Below are 27319 nucleotides of genomic sequence, written 5' to 3'. Positions count from 1 at the left end.
CCACCTCTCACGTGCATGCGCACACACCACACACTGCAGAAGAGTTACGTTGTCGTCTCCGACCAAAACTCCGGTGTCTCCCTTGTTCCCTCCGCCGCGGTCGGGGTCAGCAGGAATCAGCATTGATTCATGGAGAGACCTTCGTCTGGTCAGCTAACATTACTGCCAAGCGGAGCTGAATAATAGAAGTGATATTGTGGTTTGACGTGTGTCTCCTCACTGTGTTGAGCGATGCTCGTTCATGTCTATGTAGAGCGAGCGCGAACAGCGTGTCGCTGTTAACAAGCAATTTCTGATTCTTACATAGAGTCCCTTTAAGGTGCATTTTGAACAGATATAAAATGTGCGATTAATCGCTATTAACTATTTTAAGTGATTGACAGCCCTACTTAAAATACATTCAGTCCTTTTGAACCATTGTCTGACTAAATGTACAGCAATTATAAAAACACATTATACCGTTTTTTATTGCGCCTTGCAGGCATTTTGCTGATGCTCTCAGACAGAGCGTTGGTGTGGATTGTATTGATCTATTTCATACATGATACGCTGTGATATTGCATCTTTGATCAGAGTCTTTCCCCTCTCTTTTCCAGATCCCCATCCGGAGTCTCAGGTGCTGGAGGGGAAGGGAGGAGGCTCGGGCTGGCCAGGGGGATCGGAGCGTCGAGGGGGGCTGTTTACGGGGCAGCGCCCCCGTCCCCGAGCCTTTTCCCAGAGTGCCGTGCACACCCTGGAGCAGAGGGAGAGAGAGCGGGACCTGGAGAAGGTAGGCGGTTGTTAATCTGTAGCTCAAAGGCAGCAAACAGACTCAGGAGATTTAAGAATGTGAAGCAAACTGTTCCAGATCAGCAGCTAGATTCATCTTAAAGCTAGAGAAAATGAAAATCACGACAATATTCAAGCACTTTAAACTGATTTGTTGCATCCAAGGGGACAAAGACAAAAGTAAATCAAATAAAAACGCAGAAAATAAAAGCAACAGAAGTAATTCTTAAAAATAAAAAAAACAGTCAATGCTTGTGTGTATGTGAGCACCTAAGCACCAGCAAGCGTGTGTGTATTTATAGACAGCAGACATGTGTCCTTCACACTGAGAAGCATTTCGGTTGAACTCCACAACTGAAAGCACGCTGTTCAAAAACAGTTCAAATGGACTCTGCTGGTTCTTTGTGTGAGGGCTGGAGTTGTTGCTGCTGACAGCCCACCGAAAGCTCTGGGGGAGCTCAGCCTCCAACTTCAAAGGTTTCACTCTCTACTTTTTTAGTGTCTTTGAAGGCCCCGTGGTGTTTGCTGCTTCGCTCCTAATCACAGAGGGATAGGTCTGCATGTGAGCTCTTTTGTTTTAAAGGCATTCATTTAATGCTGCTGGCAAAACCGTATGCAGGCTTTGATAATAGTGGTATTACTTCTGTCTGAAGTGTTGTTCTGAAGTACTGAAGGTTTTTCTTTTTAGTTTCACTTTACTAGTGCAGTGACCATTCGGAACGGGCCGAGTGCTTGGCTCCTGGTATTGCTGCTTGCCGTTTTTGGCGTGCCCGTTCGGAGCACGCGGTCGTTCGGAATGCTTGCCTGTTCGGAGTGGGACGATTGCTTGGCCCCGGGAAGTGCTGCTTGCTAACCTTGTGTGGCAGCTGGATTCTCGCAATGTCACGAGATCATGCAAAAACGCAGGATAAAATAGGCTCGTCCAAGATGAACTGCGCCTCGCCTGGAAAGTAGACGAAATCAGGCGGTGGCAGCAGGGGGCGGTGGCAGCAGGGGGCGGTGACTAAGAGCTGCAGTCGAGTCGGACAGTTTACAGCACCCTTCAAAATATTTACAGGAAGTCACAGGAAAAGTGACATCCTGTTAAATCTGATCTGTAGGCCGCTTGTAATTTGCAGACCACGGTGGGATTTATTTATATGACGGACCAATCAGTGTCCTGTGAGAGGAGCTACTGCAGCTACAGGTGTGGCTTAGGTGGGTGAGACCATAACATGAGACGACACGACTGTTGGTTCTAAACAACAATGCCGGCTCCTGAATAGGCTAGCATAGAAGAGGCTAGCATAGATGCTGCAATAGCATCAGTTCTATCAGAACTGGAGAGTATTTCTTCATTGAAAGAAGAGCAAAGAACGGCTCTGAACGTGTCAAGTACGGCCATGTTTTTGCCTTCAGTTAGCCTCGCTTTCGTTAGTTTGATTGACAGATGGTTCATCCAATCACCTGCCAGATCTGCCTGCCCTTTTCCAAACAGTTTCCAATGACAGCTTCTCAGATGGTTCTGTGAAACAAACCATTTGACAGGATCAAGTTAGCTGCTTGCAGCCAGGGTCCAAAATTAACACCCGCCAAGTGCCAAATGCGATTTGATTTTCCTTGTGGCGAGTAAATCTCAGAAGGCTATCTGCCACATGTACCAAAATAGTCATGTAATAAAAAACTATGCTCGGTCACACTGAGAGTCTCTGTACCATGTTTTGGTTTCATTTAAGGGCGTGCTGTTTCTGTCCTCTGCTTGCAGCGTTCTCGAGAACTCCTCATCACTCATTGACTCCAGGGAAGTGAAGAAGAGTTTGGTTGTAACGTCAGTATTTCCAGCATCCAGCAGCAAAAGTGAACTGCAGTCAGTGAGCCGCGGCCGGTAAAGGCCCGGTGTGGAGGACATGAGTGACCCAGTCTTCAGAGCCCTGAAGCCCCGCCCCCACTGCCGCACAAAGCGCTGTTTGATTTTTTATTTAAAGTCTATTAATATTGAGCGTGTCCAAATTGGCACCAACTTGGGTCGCCAGCAATACAACCACCAAATGTGAATTAGATGGGATGAAACGTTCTCTCGATATGCGTAGGAGACACCAGAACAGATAGACAGAGATTCCTTTGCTTTATAGATAGATGTACAAAATTTTCTTTTCTTTTCTGTCAGGAGGACGGCGCGAGTTTGGTCCGCCACCGGCCCCCACCTCAACCCCTGTACCAGTGCGGGAGTCCAGCGAGTGAACGTGAGCCCCAGCTGATGAAGAGCCGCAATGGTCATCTGTGAGGAAGAGGGGGACGATGATGTCATGGTGAGTTAGATGATCAGCACAGTGATCTAGTGGCGGTTAGAGGCTGCATAAGCACAACGTTTCAGTGTGTCTTTAAAAAAGACACTGACCTTCAAACTTCTTAGTCAGAATGAGAATTTAGCAAAACACCAAAAAGCTAAAAGGAAGAAATTAGCTGTGTCATCTGGTGAGCCTCAGCCCCCAGACTGAATGATTAGAATATAACAATAACAATAGCATATAATTGGCTATGTGATGGTGATACTGGTGTTTGAAGGCGCTGATTGCAAATGAAATCACTTTCAGGGAGCAGTTGAAAGTACAATTGTGTGTTAAGTCCCCTTTATTGAAATGTGTTAACGCTAACGTCTGAAATGCATGTCCTACCCTCAGAGGATTCCTGTCCTGAAGGCTCCATTGACCTCAAGTGTAAAGAGAGAGTGACGGAAAGTGATGAGGACGAACCAGATGGACAGGTAGCCATAGTCATCATCAAATAAACTTGAGTTACTATCCATCGTGATTTCACTTTGAGCTAGATTTTCTGGGCAACCATGAGTCTCCCCTCCTTCATTTTGTACTGGATATATACGATATTAACCCTCTGAGGCCCACAATAGAACCTGTTTTTTTTTTTTTTAGGGGGTCCAGGGGATCTTTAGGGGGAGAAGCAGGTCAACAGTAGATGTCACATAGAAGTGGTGTACATCATCTGAAAGCTGGAACCTGAAGATTAATTTGAGCTGCTGCTCAGCGCTGTGATTCAAGTCGTTCTAGTCATAAAACAGAAATCAACATGAATTGATTAATGAATGAATGATGAATTAAAATAAATTGTGAACGTGTATAAGGGCCTAGAACATTATGATAGAAGTATATGATGGCCATTCCCATCCTCTATTATGTCTCATAAGTTGCTGCAAGCAATTTTGGGTTGATTTGCCATCTGTTACACAGACTTGGTGCTAAATTTAACCATTTTTTTTACCACTCTGGGAATTGATGAAATGATCAATAAACCTCCAAAATGCACATTAAGACACCAAGACCTTGAGGAACACCATAGAAAAAGCCATGCTTTGATTTGAGATCAAAAACTTTTGACATTTGGAGATTTCTGCAAGATTGCATTTTTCGGTGATTAGATGGTGAGCACTTCTGTTCTGGAAACTGCTCCGAAATCCCCTTATTGTCAGTCTAGCTAGGAAAGCCATCCACCCTCTGAATGCTCTAGGTCTCTAGTCTGATCCATCCATCCTCTGAATGCTCTAGGTCTCTAGTTTGATCCATCCATCCTCTAAATGCTCTAGATCTCTAGTTTGATCCATCCATCCTCTGAATGTTGTAGGTCTCTAGTCTGATCCATCCATCCTCTGAATGTTCTAGGTCTCTAGTTTGATCCATCCATCCTCTGAATGTTGTAGATCTCTAGTTTGATCCATCCATCCTCTGAATGCTCTAGGTCTGTAGTCTGATCCATCCATCCTCTGAATGTTCTAGGTCTCTAGTCTGATCCATCCATCCTCTGAATGCTCTAGGTCTCTAGTCTGATCCATCCATCCTCTGAATGCTCTAGATCTCTAGTCTGATCCATCCATCCTCTGAATGCTCTAGGTCTGTAGTTTGATCCATCCATCCTCTGAATGCTCTAGATCTCTAGTCTGATCCATCCATCCTCTGAATGCTCTAGGTCGCTAGTCTAATCCATCCATCCTCTGAATGCTCTAGGTTATTAGTTTGATCCATCCATCCTCTGAATGCTCTAGTTATTAGTTTGATCCATCCATCCTCTGAATGTTTCTAGGTCTCTAGTTTGTGGCTCGTAAAGTTTTCATGAGGCTGTGATTATCCTCGAGGTCACCACAAGGTCATTTTATACAGTGAGGTCCAAAGTTAAAAAAATGGGTCCTCACTACGATGAAAATGTCTCCTATGGGGACTAACACATCACACACAATTTATGTGATTCCAGGACTATTTATGGAACCCCAGTATGCAGTAAATATTTCAAATGACACATGTTATAGCTGCATTCAAAACTGCCATAGGTTTTTGCTAGAGGTCGACCGATTTGTTTTTTTTTATGGCCAATGCCGATTTTTTACAGACTCAGGACAGCCGATGGCCGATATATTATGCCGATCTTTTTTCTGCCGATATGATTGTCTGGTTTTCTTTTTTTTTTCCTCCATCTGAAATAATATAAAGAAGCTTAATAATAACAAATGATACACAACATTTCTTAACTTAAGTAAACATTTATTGAAGAAACACTTATGGTCTGTCTGCTCCAATCTTACATTCTGTGTCTGCACTGCAGTGCACTTCTATTTCATTTAGTGCATGATGGTTAATAGTAGTAAGAGTACAGGCTCAAAACCTTTGAAGCAACCTTTCCAAAATACTGTTCTAAAGCAGGTTTTTTTTATGTATGTTTGTTGACAGACACTGTTACAAGCTATATGGCCCTAATCTAAGTGATCACAAAATAATAATAATAACTTTGTTCACTGGTATTACACAGCCTGCTGCTCATATCTGCTATGCTGCGGACTACACACAGGCCACTAAGCGGTGACGTCATCGAGGCTTATGTAGGACCCGTAGACACGTTTCATGAGGAAAGTGAACTTTTTGCTAAATGTTTCGACATGTTTCGCTCGTGTTTCCGCCCTCACACGCAAACGCTATATGACAAGCTATTGTCAGCATCAACTCCAGTAAAGTGTAATCACGCTTCTGAAGTTTAGTTTTCTCCGCCATAGTTACTCAGAGCAGAAGCTGTGTGTGTCTGAACACGGCGCTGCAGCAGCGTGTATGAGAGCTGCTCCAACCCGCACACGGCTAACGTTACCGACGGAGAGAAATCCTCCGTTACCAACGTCGGAGCTTATCAATACTACGGTCTGTAATAACTTAGCCCCCGAGCCCGTTACCGGGTTTCGGTACCCATCCCTACCTGTAAGGTAGCTGGTTGGAGGCTCGCTATCAATACTGTTCCAAAGTGTTTTCTCTGTAAAAGTAACATTTCATATCTAAGCAGTTAAATATATAGAGGGCTTTGAAAGAGAATAATTTAAGCCTTACCGGTTTCTCCCAGTTACGACGTTGTTCTTCTCACGCACTCTTACAAAGGTTAGCCCACTGGGCTACATCTACTGAGGTCTGCCGGTAGAATGGCAATTTGATTGACACAAGGGGGGGTGTCCACGTTGTTCCACTAGCAACAACAAACTGGGGCTGCCCGCAGATGTGCCCTGTTTGCCTAATCGGCTTAATATGCTCAGGAATCGGCCGAGCCGATTAATCGGTCAACCTCTAGTTTTTGCCCCAAACTGCATGTGATGATCATAAAGTGGGCATGTCTGTAAAGGGGAGACTCGTGAGTACCCATAGAACCCATTTACATTCACTGATCTGGAGGTCAGAGGTCAAGGCATCCCTTTGAAAATGGCCATGGCAGTTTTTCCTCGCCAAAATGTAGTCAAACCTTGAATCGTTGATTAGCCTCCTTCCTGTTGTTACCAAAAGATTCCGATAGATATACGTTTTCTAGTTTCATATATCTGTATCTTCACTCTAGCTCTAAAACTGAACCTGCTACAGCCTCTAAAAGACAGTAAATGTCAGTCGGGATCGCCCGCCATCTCGTGGGTCTCAGGGGGTTAAGGAAATGTTGATTTTTCTTTTTTCAGCTGGTTTATTTATTTTTTATTCAGTATTTATTTCTGATCTATATATTAAGTATTGATGTAGCTTGATAGTGTAGAGCCTCGAAGAGTTGCTTCCTTTATCAACAGTGTAATTCTGCATGTAAGGCATCGTATCGTCTGTGGTTCCTTTATTCCCATAAAGCATTTAATACCCACAGATTTCCCTGTAAGTTCTTAAGTAAGTAAGTTCATGTGTTCATGAAGAAGAGGAGAACTTTCCCAGCTTTGATCTCTCCGTCTCTCTCTTCCCTCCAGCATGGCTTCCAGCCAGTGGCTCGCTCCTCTCTCCTTTCTTCCTCTCCCTCCATCCCTCACTCCAACTCCACCTCAGCTAAAGGGAGCGGAGGAGGAGGAGGAGGTGGTGAAGAGAGGTCTGAGAGGAAGAGAAAGAGAGGTACAGACGAAGGAGAGGAGGGGAGTGAGGGAAGATCCAAGAGAGAAGAAACAGCAGCAGGTGGAGGAGAAGGAGGTGGAGGAGGTGGTTTCTCCTCTCTGTCCATTATAGGCTCAACATCCGGCGCCCCGGCTCCCCTCGCTTTGGCCCAGCAGGGTTTGACCCAGGTCCTCGGCGCCATCCGCATGGCTCCCACTATGGTCACCAATGTGGTACGGCCCATCGCCAGCACGCCCATCCCCATCGCCAGCAAGCCGATGGAAGGAGCCGTCACCCTCAACTCCCTCCCTCAGGACAAGAAAGCCACTCTCCTGATTGGAGGGAGCGGACCTCAGCAGCTGCCGATCGCCGCGGGTGGTGGGTACCTGTCCTCATCCTCCTCCCCTGGTCCAGTCAGTGTAACTCCTGTGGGGGGCAGCTCTCTGGTCACTAGCCTAGTTCTGGGAGGGTCCTTTCCCGCCGCCCAACCAGTGCAGCTCCTCACCCCACAGCCCACGCAGCCGCACGCACAACCCCCCCTACCCGTCCTCCAGCCCCAGCTCCACCTCACTGCCGCCACCTCCTCTCTCACACCTCCCGCCGGTCCCAAGCCGCTAGCGCAGGTCCAGTACATCCTGCCTACCGAGAGCCCCCCCTCCCCTCAGCTCACCCACCAGCAAATTCTCTCCCTGCCCACCAATGGCGCCCTGTCCAATGGCATGCACTCAGGGGCGGGAATCAGAGTTGCATCAGTCAGCCCCGGAACCAGAGGTGAGACAGAGAGCAACGATTAGCTGACAACAAAGACAGAGTTTTGTCTTAGTGTTTTCACTGAAAATTGAAAAAAGTCTTTCTTTCATTTTTCTTTTAGTTCCTTTATTTCTTATTAATCATCTCCGCGGGAAGCTCTGAAAATAGATTTGATTGGCTTACATAAACGGGAGCTAAATGATTGACAGGAGAAACACTGTTGACATGAGTATGAGCGCCCGCCGCCCACCCATGCCTTAATCACTCTCTATTCATAAGAGTCTGAAGCAGCAAAGCGTTGTTCCACCGTGTTATTAGAGAGGAATTTCACTATTATCAGTAGCTGAAGTGTCCTTTCTGTCTCAGTGTGTCTCCACCCACCCGTCGCTCCTGTGCTGTCCTCACCTCCCCTCTGTTGGCTCGATTCATCTGTTTCTCACGCTGAGTGTTTTAATTCTCTCTCTCTCTCTCTCTCCTTCTCACTCATTAGTCCAAACGCAGTCGCCGGTCTTGCAGAGCAAGATGATGGTTCCCATGGCAACAGTGAGAACAGGGTCTACTCCTCCTCACCCTTCAATTTCCCTGGTCGCTCCGCCTCTTCCTGTGCAGAACGGCCCCGCGACAGGAAACAAGGTAAGAATGTCAACAAGTGTCGACAACGTCAAAGATAAATAGACGACACCCTGTTTGCTGACAGGTGACGAGGTAGTTAGATCCACAACCGCATCAACAGCATGAAAACTACACCACACATCATACATGTTCCTGATGGGAACCAAGGGGATTACAGAAGGTTGTTCTGCTTTATGCTCATGTGTTGCTGCTCTGTGCTGCAGTCTTTATCCACATTTGATTGGTCTGATTCGGAAAAAAATTTTAAGAATTCACTCTTTGAGTTGAGAAAGTCCCATCACACACTGTGATGAAAAGTACTCTGTAGTGAAACAGTTTGTTGATTAGTCAGTAGACAGAACATTCTTTTGATATTGAGAAGTCATTTATTACGGAAAAACACAAAATATGTGCTGGTTCCAGCTTTTGGGGTGATTTGCTTCTCCTTTCTCCTTATATACTTGTAAATTGAATTTGTGGATTTTGGACTGTTGGTCAGATAAAACAAGCAATTTAATGAAGATCTCCCGAGCTTTCCCCTTATTAACTTAATGACTAACTCAGTAGAGTGCAGATCTCCGCCAGGTGTGTCTGCAATGGCCATTGCTAATGTTTAACTGAATGAATACAAACCAATTGGCTAACTGGACAGGAACAGTTTTTGATCACTTGCGGCCGGTTAAGAGGAGTGAGGAGTCAGCAGTCAATGACGCTATAAAACAGTCAATAAAATGTGTTTTTCAAAAAGTGTGAATCACCGCAACCACGAGAGGTCCTTGAGCATACAGTCATAAATGAGCACAGAAAACATTAGGCTGATGGGTCCAGTAGTGTGCGAGATTAGCTGTGGACAGACAGACAGATACACACCTGCACGCACATACACATACATGACTGAGCACATGATCTCCCGCCAGACTTACACCTTGCGGAGATGATTAAAGTCCCACATCATGCCTATTTTCAGGTTCATACTTTATTTTGTGTTTCTAGTAGAACATGTTTACATGCTTTAATGTTTCCTCGTACTGTCTACCTGAATATGCCTGTATTTACCCTCTGTCTGAAACACTCCTTACCCTCTGTCTGAAACACTCCTTACCCTCTGTCTGAAACACTCCATATCCTCTGTCTGAAACACTCCTTACCCTCTGTCTGAAACGCTCCTTACCCTCTGTCTGAAACGCTCCTTACCCTCTGTCTGAAACGCTCCTTTTCTTAACGTCTAATTATTGTGTATTTGTGACATCACAAATGTACAGAAATCCTGACAGCTTGTTTCAAAGGCACAGTTTCTGAATACAGGCTGTGTGTATTTCTCCATGGATTGAGCGTTGGGATACTTTCACAGTATTTATAAAGCACTTAAACCTACTTTATAATAAAAAAGACATGAAGATCTCACTTTGTACAATATGACACCTTAAGATATCAGATGTGTGTTCTCTAAAAAAGGGTATATGTTTAGATTAGATGGTGAGAAATTCCTTTTGTTTATGTGTCCCCCCACCAAAGATAGTCCAGATTGCTCCCCTGCCTGTGGTCCAGACCAACGTTCACCCTTGCGGCGCAACAGCAGTGCATCCTGGGAGCCCCTTTCCTGTTTCCGTGGCGACGGTGATGGCTCCTGGTGCCACGCCCCCACAGACCGTTCTTCTGACCTCTACACCCACCAGGTCTTAAAGATGCTTTTATTTTCCTCAATTACTACTGCAGCAGTTCAGAGCTTCTTCTGAGAGTTAAACATGAATTAAAGATGCTGTCAGATTTCCATTTTAGCCAGGTCATTAAGTTGATTGTACTCATTGTGCAGTAAATGTAGATCGAGAAAGTCAACAGTTTGAACACATTTTGATGCTCAATCATCCCTTGGTGCGATGTGAACTATGGTACTAACTGTAAAAGCTTTAAATGTCCTGATAGGAATAAAAGGAAATAGACGTAGCTCTGTTTTGCCACATTGTTGAAAGTGAAAGTTTTTTAGTTAAATCTGAAATAGTGAGTCGATTATTGTTTATGCCATTTTTAAGCAAAAACGTCCCAAATGTATTGTTAAGAAGTCAGCTCGTGCTTTTGTAAATTGTGATGGATATTTTTCATTATTTTCTGACACTTTTATGACCAAACAAGTTATCGATCACTCAAGAAAACTAGAATTACTGTCTCGCGGTTGTATGCCTCCACCAACCAGTCAAGTTTCAGTTCCTGAGATATCACTTTGACGAGAATGGGACAGACGTAATGTCACAGTTAGGGCTGTCAAACCATTAGAATATTTAATTGTGATTAATTGCATGACTGTCCATAGTTGATCGCGATTTATCGCAAATTAAACGCACATTTTTTATCTGTTCAAAATGTACCTTAAAGGGAGATTTGTCAAGTATTTAATAATCTTATCAACATGGGAGTGGGCAGATATGCCAACTCTAGGCAAATGTATGTATATATTTATTATTGGAAATCAATTAATAACAAAATATTGTCCAGAAACCCTCAGGTACTGCATTTAGCATAAAAAATAGGCTCAAATCATAACATGGCAATACCTGTAAAGGGGAGACTCGTGGGTACCCATAGAACCCATTTACATTCACATATCTGGAGGTCAGAGGTCAAGAGACCATTTGAAAAGACAGTTTTTCCTCGCCAAAATTTAGTGTAAGTTTGGAGCGTTATTTAGCCTCCTTCACGACAAGCTAGTATGACATGGTTGGTACCGATGGATTCCTTAGGTTTTTTAGTTTCATATGTTCATATACCATTATCGTCACTCTAGCTTTAAAACTGAGCCCGCTACAACCTAAAAATCACAAGTTGCATTAATGCCTTAAAGAAATTGGTGGCATTAGAACAGATTTACGGAGGCGTCGCGGTAGCTCACCTGGTAGAGCGGGCGCCCCATGTGTCAAGGCTGAGTCCTTATCGCAGGTTTGAATCTGACCCGCGGCCCTTTGCTGCATGTCTTCCCCTCTCTCTCCCCCTTTCATAACTATCTCTGTCACTATCAATAAAGGAATAAAAGCCCAAAAGATTATCTTTAAAAAAACACAGATTTGCGTTAACGTGTCATTATCGTATTAACTTAGACATCCCTAGTCACAATGACCTTGAACTTTGATCTTTGACCACCAAAATCTAATCAGTTCATCCTTCAGTCCAGGTGGATGTTTGTGCCAAATTTGAAGAAATTCCCTCCAGGCGATCCTGAGATATGCCACGGCTGTCGCTGGCGCGGAGGCATAATAATCAGCAGAATAATCAATAATACAAATAATCGCTAGTTGCTACCATAGTTTCTTAAACTTTGTATATTTGCAAGCATACATTTGCTCTCATATCCATCAGTTGTATCATCTATATCATCAATAATTTCCCAATTTGGGATCAATAACGTACATCTATCTATCTATAACGGGCCGTTCACATGCTGCATTTTTTTGGGCGCTCAAATCTGTTATTGTCAATGTAGACGGGTGGCAGAGCGCTGAAACACGGGAGTGACCCCGAAGCTGCGCTTCCTGATAAGAATAGTTCAGTTTTTGAAACGCTGCATGTCATGTGATGAGGAACAACCAATCACAGCCGGGCGATATCTTTTCTTTCTTCCATAAATATCAGTGTACGGTTAATATCTGGAGGAGAAGTTCATCATTTTAGTGCAGGCCTACCCGGAGCTTTATGATCTGTCCCACAGACTATTTCACTGCTTCACCCGTTCCGTCCAAGAACGTCACTACATCCGAGTGAAAGGTGAGCCAACCTGACACAGACAAATGGAGCAGTAATGTTGCTGTGAGGGATTTACGGTGCTGGATATCCATTTATGTTTGTTTGACTGAGTTTAGTTTAGTCAGTGAGGCTTTTACCGCAACTTCTTACTTCATCATCGTAATCGCAGCATGCCGTTTTTGGTTCCTTAGGTGGCAGGCGTGACAGGAGCGCGACCTTCCAAGCACCTTGGGTAAAAAGATGAAAGCGGCACGGCTGGCGTTTTCCACATGTTTTTAGACACGGCACGTGAACAGCCCATTGTTCGTCTTTTTTAAATACATCAGGATCTTTTTGTATCTGATGTTGTTACTTTATGAACTTGAAGTTAGTAAGCTGCTTTGGTCATTATTGCCTTTTTTGATTTGCAATCCTCAGCAATCATATCCAGCTTTGACACTCCTGACTCTTCTGTTCTTTAGGATCACCTATGTCCAGTCTGGCCCAGGAGTTACCACGGCAATGCCCCAACAGGCCACACCCGCTCCAGGCCCTGCATATCTCCCATCATCCCTGGCAACCCTGGGCTTCACTGCCATCGCCCCAGCCGGGCAGACCCTGGTTCAGCCGATCGTTGGTCAATCGCCACTGTTAGCTCCGGCCCCACCCCTGAGCTGTCAATCACAGACCCCTCCAGTCCAGGCCTCGGGAGCTGCTGGTCGTCAGGTAAAGAGCAACAGAGATCTGTACTGTGTTAATACCGCTGTGTATAGGTGTGTGGTCATGAAGAAAATTAGAAAAATGGACGTCAAAAGAAGTTAATAATGTTAAAGGAGTGTCACCCTTAAGGGGGCTCTCTGTAAGAATCAGAAATAGCTTGTTAACAGCGACACCTGTGGCCGTTAAGTCAACGACGGTCAGCGTCCTGTTGCCCGCGCTCGCAATACCAACACACACGAGACTGAACGTGATTGACAGGCATCATGTTGATTAACGTTAGCAACATTGGCCAGCTAAATCCACAATATCACTACATATTTCACCTGCTTGGCAGTAATGTTAGCTGACCAAACGAAGGTCTCTCCATGAACCGTGGTCAGAAGGGACAGGGGAGACACCGGAGTTTGGTCTCATGTGCCAAAGTCGTCAACGTTACTCGCTCTAGAGTTAATCCCCATCACTCCACAAACCTAGTTTTCCTCCGACGTCGGTCACATTCATGTTTTGCAAGACAGACTTAACCAGATACAACTTTTTTTTTTTTTTTTTTTTTTTAAATTATTTTTTGGGGGCATTTTTAAGCATTTTATTGATAGGACAGTGGATAGAGTGTTGGAAAGGGGGAGAGAGAGAAATGACATGCAGAAAGGACCACAGGCCGGATTCGAACCCTGGTCCACTGAGCTAACCAGCCGCCCATAACTTTGTTTTTTGTGCTTCCGTGGACTTTGTGTTGGAGTCTGAGTTCTGGTGGGGGCTGGTTGTTTGTTGGCGTTAGGGGACTCTATTTCTTACCGAACGTTAGCTATGGTTGCACACTGTTAGCTCTGTAAGCGGAGCTGAAATTGAAGGCGCTCACGAGTGCACATGATGTCACATTCGTGGGATTTTCCCAGAAAAAAAACGGCCCGGGTTCTTCACATTAAAAGCAGTCTACAGGCTGATAGAGGAAACCCAGAATGTCGTGGAAGGTCTCATTATTTAGGTTAGGTTACAACTTGTTCACACATTGGCAATAAAAAACAATCAGACGCGTTGTTATGTGTAAAAGCAGTCCCTTTCAATACTATTATTATACTATATATTTGAGTTTTGCTTTTCAATACTACATATTTAATTTACTTATTTCACAAAATGTCCACACCAGTGATGTATGAATTAATTAAACCTCATCAAAGGTCTCTTGCAATAAAGAGTGCACATTTTCTTTAAAAAGCAGTTGTATTTGGTTAGAAAAGACAAGAGCACATGCAGCTCCAGAGGCAGCGGGATTAAAGGTGCTAGATGCAGCATTCTGCTATCGATAAATCATCACTACCAAAACTACTGCAAACTACTGGCCTCTACACCACATTTTGCATTGTGTGGCACAGTTCTGAAAACCGCTGAGTTGATTTGCAGCACACAGATTCATTTACTTTGTGTAACAGAATCTTTTTTACTCTAGGGGTAATAAATACATTTAATTCCGCTTCCACTTTTCTCACTGCTGTAGCTTACTTTTTTCTTGTTCTTCGAAACAAACAGGTGAAAGCAGGAAAGCCTCATCATAAAATAACACACAAAACCTGTCGTTGCTGTCATTGCTGTCTTCTCCATCAGGTACTAACTGCGATCTACCCTGCACCAACCGCTGCACTGCCTATTGGCGTGGTCTCTGTGACAACCGCCCCGCCCGCAGTGGCCGCGCCGGCCGAAGACGTGATGAACCCTTCCTCTCCGTTGGCGACGGGGGTGCAGGGTTCAGCGGCGGCGACCTTTCACCCTGACGTGGCAGAGGAGGTGGAGCTGAAGGTGGAGGTGAAGAGGGAGAGCCTGCCAGATGGTCAGACTGAGGATGGAGGACAGGGGTGGTCGAGTTGTGCTGCCAGCTCCTCATTGGCCACCTTTAATGTCAGAGCAGGTAGTGCTTCACTGGTTTGGTTTGGTTTGGTTTTACATTTCTCTGTTGTTATTTTGCCGTTGTGTGGGTTACTCAAAACGTGTTTATCTTAACGTATCATTTAGTTTAGTGTGGAGCCTTAAAGGGATAGTTTGGGTGTTTCTCAGTGGGGTTGTATGAGGTACTTCTCCATAGTCAGTGTATTACCTACAGTAGATGTCGGCACGCCAAGAGTACCAGCACGGGAGCAAAGTAATGTACTGCTGTAGACGGGGGCAGCAGCAAAACGGATTTTAGACACTAAAAAAATCAATATCAGCTTAAAAGGGACTATTTGTAAGAATCAGAAATGTCTTGTTAACAGCAACACCTGTGACCGTTAAGTCAACGAAAGTCAGCGTCCTGTTGCTCGCGCTTGTGCTCGCTCTACATAGACATGAACGAGCATCGCTCAAAACAGTGAGGCGACACACGTCAGCTAAAAGCACAATATCACTCTATATTTCAGCTGCTCGGCAGTAATGTTAGCTGACCAGACGAAGGTCTCTCCATGAATCAATGCTGAACCTAGTGTTGGCTTTTCCTGCCTCAGCCTCCCGACCGCGGCCGGAGGGAACAGGGGAGACGCCGGAGTTTTGGTCGGAGACGATAACGTTTCTCTCTGCGGAGCCCCGTCACTTCACAAGACACGGGAAACCTCTGTTGGTCTGGAGGAGCTGCAGCAGTTATTTCTGCACAAACGTCCACTGTACATTTGCTAGATATTCTCAGAGCTACGAAGTCTTCTGCAGTGTGGAGTGTGTGTGCATGCACGTGAGGTGGAGCGAGCTGACTGAAGGCAAGGAGGCAGGCAGAGGAGCAGAGGAGCAGAGTACAGCAGAGACTCTGGCCCTGGAGACCAAAGCTACGGTCTCCCCCGCGTCCTCCGACCGAGGCCAACACTGTTTAACAGACGGGCTTCACTAGATAGAACTTTGCGGTAGTTTGTGGTGGAGTCTTGTCTGAACAGCGTAGCCACACGCGAGCGCTCGCATATGCCAGCGCGCATATGCCAGCGCGCATGGGACATCGACCCGGGTGATTTATACGTGTAAGAAATTACAAACAGTCCCTTTAAGTGTACGCTATATTTAGAATATTTTCACCACTTTACCTTTCCGACGGGGAACTGAAGCTGCTAGCTCTCTTTTTCAAATTGATTTTCCTTTTTCATCAACAGCATAACTTTGCATTCCATTCAGTGTGAAATACCAAATACAGAAGTGTACATGTCGTCCATTTGTATACCCTCCCACCCCCAGAAAAAAAAGCCAAATTGTTCAAAACAAATAAAGAATAGAATTAAAATATAGTTAAATAAAAACAAAAAATAAAACAAAGAGCAGAATTATCACATAAACCACAGTATGGGCAAAGTAATAATAAGTAATAATAGTACATATATACATATATATTTTCAAACATACATAAACAATCAGCAAGAAGGATCATACATCTATGCTATCTTTAAAGCCACCAGACTCCATTGCATTGACAAAAGCAGTCATTTTACCTCACAGAATAGGGCAGTTGCTGGTCTACCGCTGCCTCGATCGGTTCGTTTGTTTGTGTTATTTTGTGACTTTGGTGTTTTAAAGGGTCAGTGTGGATTCACCAAAGTCACACAATCACGCAAACAAACTAACCGATCGAGGCAGCGGTAGACATACAACTCCCATTTTCTGAGAGGTAAAATGACTGTTTTTGTCAAAGGAGTCTTGTGGCTTTGAAGAGAGTGGGCCTATAGATAACGGCATCAGTTGCTGTCAGAAAGGGCTGTCTGACAGCAAGGTAAGCAGTGAAAATATTCTAAATATGGCGTTCACTTAAAGGGACTGTTTGTAACTTTGTAAGCGTATAAATGTACCGGGTCGGGACACATGCGCGCTCTCCTATGCTCGCTCGCGTGTGGCCGGAGCATTGTCTCCTCTGCCTGCTCGCCTTCACTCAGACAGAGCGCGCGTTCTCGCGTACTCGCTCCACCTCTAGACGTGAACGCGCGCACACTCCACACTGCAGAAGAGTTAGTTTAGCTCTGAGAATATCTAGTGAATGTACAGTGGACGTTTGTGCAGAAATAACTGCTGCAGCTCCTCCAGAGAGAAACGTTACCGTCTCCCTCCTGCGCCCGCAGCGAGACAACGGGTGCCGGAGTCACGGTTCACGTTTCTCTCTGCGGAGCCCCAACACTTCACAAGACACGGAAAACCTCTGTTGGTGCGCGCTGTGTCAGTGAAGGCAAGCAGGCAGCGGAGGAGAGGCTCCAGTTGTCGGTGTCTCCCTGCGGGCGCAGGAGGGTGAGGCAGGAAAAGCCAACACTTGGATCACATCTTAATCATGTTCATGGAGAGACCTTCATCTGGTCAGCTAACATTACTGCCAAGCAGCTGAAATATAGAATGATATTGTGGTTTAGCTGACGTGTGTCGCCTTACTGTTTTGAGCGATGCTCGTTCAGGTATATTTAGAGCGAGCAGGCGCAAGCCCGACGCTGACTTTCGCTGACTTAACGGCCACAGGCGTCGCTGTTAAGCAGCAATTCTGAAAGTTGCAAATAGTCCCTTTAAGCTGATATGGATTTTTTTTAGGTGTCTAAAATTTGTTTTGCTGCTGCCGCCGTCCACAGCAGTACATTGCTTTGCTCCTGCGCTGGTACTCCTGTCTGTTTCTCCAATTGCTGACCGCAATCTACTGTAGGTAATACACCGACTATGGAGAAGGACCTCATACAACCCCACTGAGAAAAATCTGCACTATCCCTTTAAGGCATTAAAAGGGGCCATATTGTAACAGAATCAGTCTGCTTCTCAGTGAATGTTTTCCAGATTCAAATCTTGTCATGACACTGAGCTTGCAGGATTAAGACTGTAAGACTAGTGAGATAAATGAGGTTAGATTCAGTATTTTTACATCAAAGTCTGAAACGATCTTTATCTGCTCCAGTTAAAAAAGAGGAGGACGTCGGTCTGTACATCAAAGAAGAAAACCTCCGAGATGGACACTGCAGAGAGCAAGAGAGGGGGATGAAGGAGAACAGTGAAAGAAAGGGAGGCAGAGAGGACCACAGCATGGGCGACAGCAGCAAAGAGGTGAGAAAGGCTGCTCCATTCATTCAGTCGGTTCTCTCATCAAAGCACACATTTCTTGAAGCTTTGGTTAAAGATCTTTAGAGGCCTATTCAAACAGTTTTAAATCACTTCTTCTCTAAACACTTGTGTAAGGAATTCAGAGATCTGTGAATTTTACAAATGCACAACTTTACAAGAATACACCATGTTCAATCCTTTAGACGTTTTCTGAGGTGGAAACAATAGCAACAATAGCATGCTAACAAACACTTCTCCATATCCTGATAAACAAAGATATTGTGCAGGAAAAATGGAGGAATAATTGAGACAATTTCAGCACAGGTCACGTGATAGACTTTGCCTCTGAGGCTACATCCACACTAATACCTTTTCATTTGAAAACGGATAACTTTTGCTACGTTTATGCCTAGCGCCCATGTCACTCCGGCATTTTACAACCCCTAAAATGGAGACGTTTGGAAATGCTGCTGACCCCGTTTTAGTTTTAAAACTCTGCGGTTGTGTTTTAGTCTGGACGGACAGTCACAACATGTCCATCCCTGATTTGTCACGCCCCATCGAGTGAACCTTTTCCAGAAGAAACAAACGACATCAGCCTTGATCACCGGTGATTAACAAATTACAATTATACTCGTGTTTTGGCGTCGGTCCAAGCAAAGAAATCTGTTGTCTTAGCTTTTAACTTTTAAAGTATTTTCTGCAACTAATGCCTACAATACACTAGAAGATTTTAAAAGACTGAAGTGTGACACCGTCTCACATCTAAAGACAATGCGTCTTAAGTCTGAGTTTTTAGTCACAGACTATAATATTTTGCAGAGACTGGGGATGTTGTAGTGTCACTAATTACAAGACTCTCAAAACCCAACCGGTCGAGGCAGACGGCCACCCACCCGATCCTTGCCACTGTCCTTTAACAGTGCGTGCTCATAGGGGATCTCTTGTTGGGTCTCTACATTATAGTACGGTCTAGACCTGCTCTATATGAAAAGCATCTCGAGATGACTTCTGTTATAATTTGATGCTATATAAAAATAAATTGAATTGAAGACTACAACTAGATTCCTTTTGAGATGATGTCACATCCTACTGCTGGTGGAAATTTACAAGAAGAAAAACTGTTGAGAAAGAAGTGAACATAAATTGCTGCAGCCCTCGAAATCCACGGTGACTATGCTATGCTAGCTAACTAGCTAGCATAGCCTATAGGGCATAGTGGTTAGCTAGCAGGCTATGGCATATAGCATACTCACGGGGGGATTTCCAGAGCTGCAGCAATTTCTGTCCGTTTTTTCCTTCTCCACTCTATCGTGGTAAAAATGGGAGGACACATCAAAGAGGCACTCTTTTTCGCTCCACAACTCCACCAGTTTCTCCATGTTTACGTTCTAACCCGTTTGCTGCTTCCGGTTTGGTAATAATATAAAACTTGTCTGATTTTATCGCAAAGTCAAGAAGAGAAAAATTCTGACTGAAGACAGTTGGGACTGACTTTATGATGGGACTTACACTAAACGATCGAGATCACGGAAGTGCGTCGCGACTCTAGCAAAACTCTCGTGATTTTATTCCAACATTGGAAATACTGTATGTCTGCAATAGTGAAATCACTTGAAAAGTTGTTTGGTGTAAGGTCGGCACAAGCAACCAACCGCAAAGTATGCAAATCTGCTTCCTGTTTACACCTGCACGCGCATGCCTAGTGTACATGAATGGTCATGTGATATGCATTTTCAGGCGTGGTAGTATGGACGGAGATTGTTTCTGTAAGGGCTCTGAAACGCTCGTCCAGAGTGAGATGGTTTTGGTTATTAGTGTGGATGTAGCCTGACTGTGACTACAGAGAGTCATGAAGGAACTGTATACCAACTCTCTGGCTCTCCTCCCAGGCTGGACCTCGCACCCCCCCTCCACTACCCTCAGGTTTGGACCGTCCTCCCCCTCCTCCTGCAGAAAGAGAGCCCCCCTCTTCCTCAAAGAAGACCAAGTTCAGACCCCCACCGCTCAAAAAGACGCCTGACTCTCACGAAAAGTAAGTGGGACAATATGGGCACAAGAAGGGCACGGATCATTAGCTGAGGGAACTTAGAGTCTGAGTGGGATAACAATATAAAACATTGACTGTCTGGCTTCTTTTGAAAGGAAGTCCTCGGTTTAGAATGGCAGTCTGGAAAACATCCGAGGCACTCTGATTGTGAATTTAAAATCCTTTATAGAGACATGGATGACACCAACGCGTTTCAACTCCACAAGTCTTCATCAGGGTGTGTAGTTTGGTGAGAACAGGTTCAAATCTCATCAGGGGGTCATGTGACCTGAGTCACATGACATGAGAATGCTACCCACTTGAAACAATAAAATGACAATGGACATATCAAAATATATGTTAGCATTAGGGCTGGCAAAGTTAACGCGATAAAAACGTGTTAACGCAAATTCATTTTAACGCCACTAATTTCTTTAACGCATTACAGATACAAGATACTGGTATCATATAAAACAAGAAACCTAAGGCATCCATTGTTACAACCATATCACACTTGCTTAAATAACACTCCAAACTACATTTTGGCGAGAATAAACTGTCATGGCCATTTTCAAAGGGGTCTGTTGACCTCTGACCTCCAGATCAGTGAATGTAAATGGGTTCTATGGGTACCCACGAGTCTCCCCTTTACAGACATGCCCACTTTATGATAATCACGTACAGTTTGGGGCAAGTTATGGTAGGGATGTCACGATACCAGAAATGTTGTAGTTAATATCAATACCAGTGAATTTCCACGATTCTCGATACCCAATTCAATACCACGGTAAAAAAAAGGAAAATGCTGAGACTTTCTTCCTCAGGTATAACTCAATGACTGTCAGAAAACAGCAGAGGCTGTACACACTCACATGCACTCTCTATATATATCCTCAGATTGCAAGCAGTAGTTTAAATTCACTGACATGGTGACAGACCATGAGACCATTTAATATTTATTTAAAATACTATTGTTATATTTTAATGAGGGATGACACAGACCAGTTAAGACGATAGCCTACTACTACGAGCTATGGTTACATTACGTTAGCCAAAACCTAGCCTTCAGCCTTTTGCCATTGCAAGCGTAGAAGGAACATTCAGCTACAAAACAATGCCAGCTGTCTCAAACAAAAATACTGGTAACGTGACGGCTATATCAGGATAAAGATAACAAGTGTAACAAGTAGTTGTTCATTTAACGTTGACATGCATTGAAAGTCACTCACCTTGAATTCTTTGAACAGATCTGGATGCCTGTCTTTGAGGGGCTTTGTTAAATTGGAAGTATTTCCTCCTTTGGTCTAAAAAGTACGACGGCACCGTTTGCATATCGGCTTTTGCAAATCTATTATTACTCCTCGATGATCCGCCTCGAACGCAAAGTACTTTCATACCGGACTCTAGCTATTTGTCTTCTCAACGAGTCGAGGTGGAGCTGGCGCTGCAGCTGCACTTGTTGCTGTCTTTCACGTGTACTTGTTTTTTTCTGTGCTGTTAGGCGTTCTTCTTCCTCCTTCATTTCACGGCAGAAGAGAACACTTGTAAGCGTATATATGCTGTCCCCATCAGATCCGGAAAGGTCGCATCTCCAGTACCTCCGGTACCAATGACCATTCCAGGCATCGTACGGTACCTTCGGTACTGTAGAAAAAGAGTACCGTCGCGTTTTTAGAATTTTGGCATCGACTTGGTACCGGAGTATCGGTTCTCGTGACATCCCTAAGTCATAGTCAAGTCAGCACACTGACACACTGACAGCTGTTGTTGCCTGTTGGGCTGCAGTTTGACATGTTATGATTAGAGCATATTGTTTTTTGCTAAATGCAGTACCTGTGAGGGTTTCTGGATCAATATCTGTCATTGTTTTGTGTTGTTAATTGATTTATAATAATAAATATATACATACATTTGCATAAAGCAGCATATTTGTCCACTCCCATGTTGATAAGAGGATTAAATACTTGACAAATCTCCTGTAAGGTACATTTTGAACAGATACAAAATTTGTGATTAATTTCGCGATCAAAAATAACCCACCCACATAATATAACACATGTTGAATTTAACGGTATAATGTAAACATCACAATATAGTGCAGCAGCACAGTGTTCCATGTCGAATTTGATTATGGGTTTGGTGTCTAAAGGAACCTCAAAGCTTCAGAATTTGCAATATGACATGAAATATGTAGATACCTGTAAATTAGGAATTGAAATTGAATGTAAGACATTAAGTCCTTTGTAATAATTTAAGCCCAGTCTGGCCTTTGGCTGCCAGACAGGCTTTTATTAAAGTCCGTAGCCATTCTCCTGATCAGACTTGGCTCTCGTAGAATCAGTGCCAAATCAAAATAAAACAAGTCTGCCAGGTCCTTCTGGCTTTCTGGTCGCTGTAAGACAACGTTCTCTCTATTTTAACAGTTAACATTGTGTCAAGCTGAGAGAGCTCATATAACAGTAGCTTATCTTCTGTAATTATAGCGTGAAGCAGCTTGAAGAGAGGAGATACAGCGCCCTGGACACGACTCATTTGTCGACTTTATTTAACACTGATTTTCACACATTATGGCATCTAGTTCTGTTTTTAGTTTGTGACCAAACCTCCAACTTTATAGAATGATGGTGGAAACTCTGTGTTCCTGAATGTGAGTGGGCAGAGTGCTCTACCCTTTCTATTCTTTATTTAGACAGTAGGAGAGTGGTGGGGAAGCCACAGAGAAGAGAAAGCCCTAGCAGAACTAGGCCCTAAGGCATGACGAATATCCTTTGATATTTGAACCAGCGGATTACTGGGCTGGGGGACTGACATGACCACTGTGCTCTCTGTATGCAGGGTCTTGTCGGAGACGTACTTCGAGGAGCGTTTTGCTGAGCTTCCAGAGTTTAACCCAGAGGAGGTCCTTCCTTCGCCCACTCTGCAGAGTCTGGCCACCTCACCAAGAGCCATCCTGGGAAGCTACCGCAGGAAGAGACGCAACTCCACCGGTGAGAGATGAAACGCAACTTGTGATTTTTAGGTTGTAGCTAGCTCACATTTAAAGCTAGAGTGAAGATACTGGTATCATATGAAACTAGAAAACCTAAAGAATCAATTGCTATGATGTAATACTAGCTAGGATAATCACATGCAGGTTGGAGCAAGTCATAGTCAAGTCAGCACACTGACACACTGACAGCTGCTGTTGCCTGTTGGGCTGCAGTTTGACATTTTATGATTTGAGTGCTTGTTAACTGATTTCCAATAATAAATATATACATACATTTGCATAAAGCAGCATATTTGCCCACTCCCATGTTGATAAGAGTATTAAATACTTGACAAATCTCCCTTTAAGGTGCATTTTGAACAGATACAAAATGTGTGATGAATTTGTGATTGATTGCAATTACACATTTGAATCGATTGACAGCGCTTCTAGCAGCAATCTAACCAAACTGACCAGTTGTTTTCATGAAAGACAGTTGATTTAATTTAAAAAAAAAAAAAAAAAGGCTAATTCATTTTATTGGTTGAATCACTTTCGACTACTTAATAGGCTATGCTGTTTATGAATTTTTATGAATTTATTTGGCATATTTCCCAAGAGATATTTTGGCTGTTGATAATTTCATCTTCTAGACACTACAAGACACCAGCAAAAAGCTGGCACCCTGATTTGGATATCTTATTTTGAATTAAGATTTTTTGTCTCATTGCATTTCTACATCTTCTACCTGTTTACTCATTGTTTTTATATCCCCGCCTTATTCTGATTCCTCCTTTTCATCTTTTGCTCTCTCCTTGATCTTTATAACCCCATTTCCCTCTCCAAATCCCCCTGACATTTAACTTCTCCCTGTCCTCTCTTCCTACATGTCCCCCCCTTTCTCTTCATCCTCTGTCATCCCCCTTTTCCTCCATATTCCCATTCTTTATCCTTCACATCACGTCATGTGTCTAGACCTCGAGCTGACAGCAGAAGACCCCAGCTCCCCGAGGAGGAAGACCCGTCGTCTCTCCAGCTGCAGCTCGGAGCCCAACACCCCTAAGAGTGCCGCCAAGTGTGAGGGAGAAATCTTCACCTTCGACAGAGCAGGTAAGGTGGGGTACATCAGGTGCAGCAGCTGGGAACTGATCCAAAAGTTGTATTGACAGTGACACGAGTGTTCTCCTCATTCAACCAGGTGCAGAAGGAGAGGATCTTCTCGGAGATCTGGACCGGGTCCCCTACTCATCTCTGCGTAGAACTCTGGATCAGCGCCGGGCCCTGGTCATGCAGCTGTTTCAGGAACATGGCTTCTTTCCCTCAGGTAATCCACCAGTGGATAGGACACAATGTCAAAAGAAGAACAACTCACTGAAATGGAGATTAAATCTGTGACTTTTATTGAACTGCACAGGCAAGCTTTACTTCAGCTCAAAGAGGCTGTTCCTTCATGGCAGCTAAACAGTAATACTCACATACTGGTGAACAAAGAGACTTTCCCTACCTCACATTTGGAGAAGATTCATTATACTTTTAAAAACAAACTTTCTGAATTTGATGGAATTCCAAATCTCCAATGAAGTAATTGACAGGTGGAAATTGAAAGATAATCCACAATAATAGACCTTTGTGATATTTCACATCATACAAATATGAAGGGAATGTGGGTGGGTTGACACGGCTCTTTGTAGCCTTTTTTCCCTTCTCAGGTTATTTTATCATTAGTACCGTTCCTATGTTTTTACCTCACTGATTGAATGTCCAGTGGATACTGTTTTAGCACATTCACACCAAGCGCGAAGGGAACTTTGTGCGCGGCGCAATTACATACAAAGTCAATGCAAAGAGAAGAATAGATGCAAATTCGCGCCAGGCAATGTGAATGGCGCAAATGAAGCGACAATTTGTGTTATTTGCTTTCATGTGCGAGTTGACATTTTTCAGCTGGAGCAAGAACTTTGTGTGACGCTGTGTTGTGAAAGCCTATCAGCGTTGAGATTCTCTTCCTGTGGTCACTGACCCCCTGACGTTGTTGAATCAGAGATGGGGAACAGTTTACCGGCATCCAGAGCTACGATAGTACATCATGTCTGTACAGAGACCGGACCAAACTGTGATTAAATGTATGTGTATAAAACACAGACTATCTATGGAATAAACAACAACGTTGCTGTGGTATTTATGCCTAGATGATGTTATGTTTACAGATTACAGTTAGCATAGCCTGGCACTGATTGATCTGAACTCCATTCATACAACAAACATTTTAAAAGTTGTTTGCTTGTCGTCTCGCAGCCAGACTTGACAAAGCATGAATTCAGACTTGTTACATATCGACATCATTATGTCGTTATTTCAGCATCATTTTGATCCGTTTATTGCAATTAAATCACAGCACAATCTGTTTATTTTGGGTTCATAGCGCAGTAGCGACGTGTGGCTGCTAGATACAGTCAGTTCAATGACACTGTATGTGAATACAGCTCGCCGCCGGGTGACGTGATGAACCCAGTCACGACGGCGTTTGGTTTTCTCACATATCTGGGACTTCCACAACATGTACAAAGCAGCAACATTGGTTATTTCTTCCATGGTTGATGGCGGAAATGACGGAAAGAAAAGTTGTTGGTATCTATGGAGACAAGCTCCTCCTCCTCTCCGGCACGTTGAGCACGAATGAACACTAATGATACCGCCAGTCCAACTTGCGCGAGTAAAGCGAGGTGAAAATTTGCTTCGCTCTTGGTGTGAATGCAACATTATAGCTCATCCTTTGGCTTTAAAAATCATTAAACTGAGCAACAACTGAATCATTGTTATCTGTATGTGACGCATACTGTACATGCAATCAGTAGCAACTGCAGCCTTAAAGGGGACATATGAAAATCTCACTTTCTCAGTGCTCGTGCAGATACAGTACATCATTAAGGTATCTGGAGTGCCTACTAACCCACTGCCTTTTTTAACACACATAAAGGCTTTCAAATTCACATGTGGGGTATTTATTGATGTATTTTATGTCGTACAACAAAACATTAAAATCTCTTCAGCTTGTGTTAACCACAGACCTTATTTCAGGCATCTAATTAAAAACCTGTTGACTTCCAGACGAGGGATAGCACACTTAAAGATCCTCCTTACCCCGGGAATATGCACAAACATTAATGGCTTGCAAGAGTGGCATTTAACAAGATACGGGAATGCGCAAGTAATCCTGGCCAGTCATACTGTAAGCCACAGAACAGCGCATCGGCCATTGCAGATACATAGAAAATGTTCCAATGATGTAATCCACCAAATCACACTTCAGGATATTCTCTTAGGAATGATTCAGTTTGGAGTGACAAAAAACGGATACATTAAACACGGCGTATACAGAAGTAGCCGACTAAGCTGCTACAGAAGTAAAGAAGATATCGGCCAATTAATCGTCTAACGGCTTTTTCCTACACCAAAATATCGTTATTATATCGACCTTTAAAAATCGGCCGACCTCTACCAGAAATAAGCCAGTAATGGACAGTGCTCGCCGTCAGACAGCCCTTTACCTAACCGTCAGACATCCTTTTACCTCACCGTCAGACAGCCCTTTACCTCACCGCCAGACAGTCCTTTACCTCGCCATCAGAAGACCCTTTACCTCACTGTCAGACAACCCTTTACCTCGCCGTCAGACGGCCCTTTACCTCTCTTCAAATCCACCAGACTCCATTGACAAAAACAGTCATTTTACCCTGGCAGAACGCAGGAGTATACATACAAACCCACTTCAAAAAATCTGAACTAACCCTTTCAGTTATTTCCAAACTTAGCACAGCTAACTTTGACTCAGCTTGTGTTAGCATTCACATTATTCATAAACCTTATTGATAAGCTTTCTTTGGTGACCTACGTCACTGCTTTTTGCTAACGGAGTGGGTGTTTCCATTTGAAAAAAACCCAGAAGTGAACATAAAGAAAGACAATGGAAAATAGATAGGACGGTTTTGGAAAAGGTACAGGAACCTTGGAAGTGCAACCATTTTGATATCATTGATGTGGCCAATCATTGAGAGGGGAAGCAGCTTCCAGTTCCTGATCCTTTTAGTTTGTCTACCATGGCCAAGAAATTCAAATTCAGTAAAAGTTTGGGATTTCTTGAAGGAGGTAAAGTGGGTGGTAACTAATTAAAATGGCAGATATTTGACAAATGCAGGGCTCAGATTATTCAATATCATAGTTTTGATAACAACTGCTCTATTATGGAGGACGGAACTTGCTAAAATAAAAAATAAATCAATATATAAATAAATGACTCGATAAATAAATAAATATGTCATTAAATTCAGCAAATAATATTAAAAATAAACGTAGCCCTTAATTCATTTATAAAATGTGACATAAATTAATATTTCTGTTTTA

The 27319-nt window shown here is 43.7% G+C and overlaps 1 pseudogene; it reads left to right on the top strand.

Moving 5' to 3' along the window:
- The window catches only part of LOC119503235, a 60360-nt pseudogene that overhangs the window by 28926 nt on the left and 4115 nt on the right, over positions 1-27319 (top strand).

The sequence above is a fragment of the Sebastes umbrosus genome, chromosome 15 (assembly GCF_015220745.1).
Source record: "Sebastes umbrosus isolate fSebUmb1 chromosome 15, fSebUmb1.pri, whole genome shotgun sequence".
In the NCBI taxonomy this organism is placed as follows: domain Eukaryota; kingdom Metazoa; phylum Chordata; class Actinopteri; order Perciformes; family Sebastidae; genus Sebastes; species Sebastes umbrosus.
The sequence above is the reverse complement of the archived record's forward strand: the minus strand, read 5'-3'. Positions and strand labels throughout refer to the sequence as shown.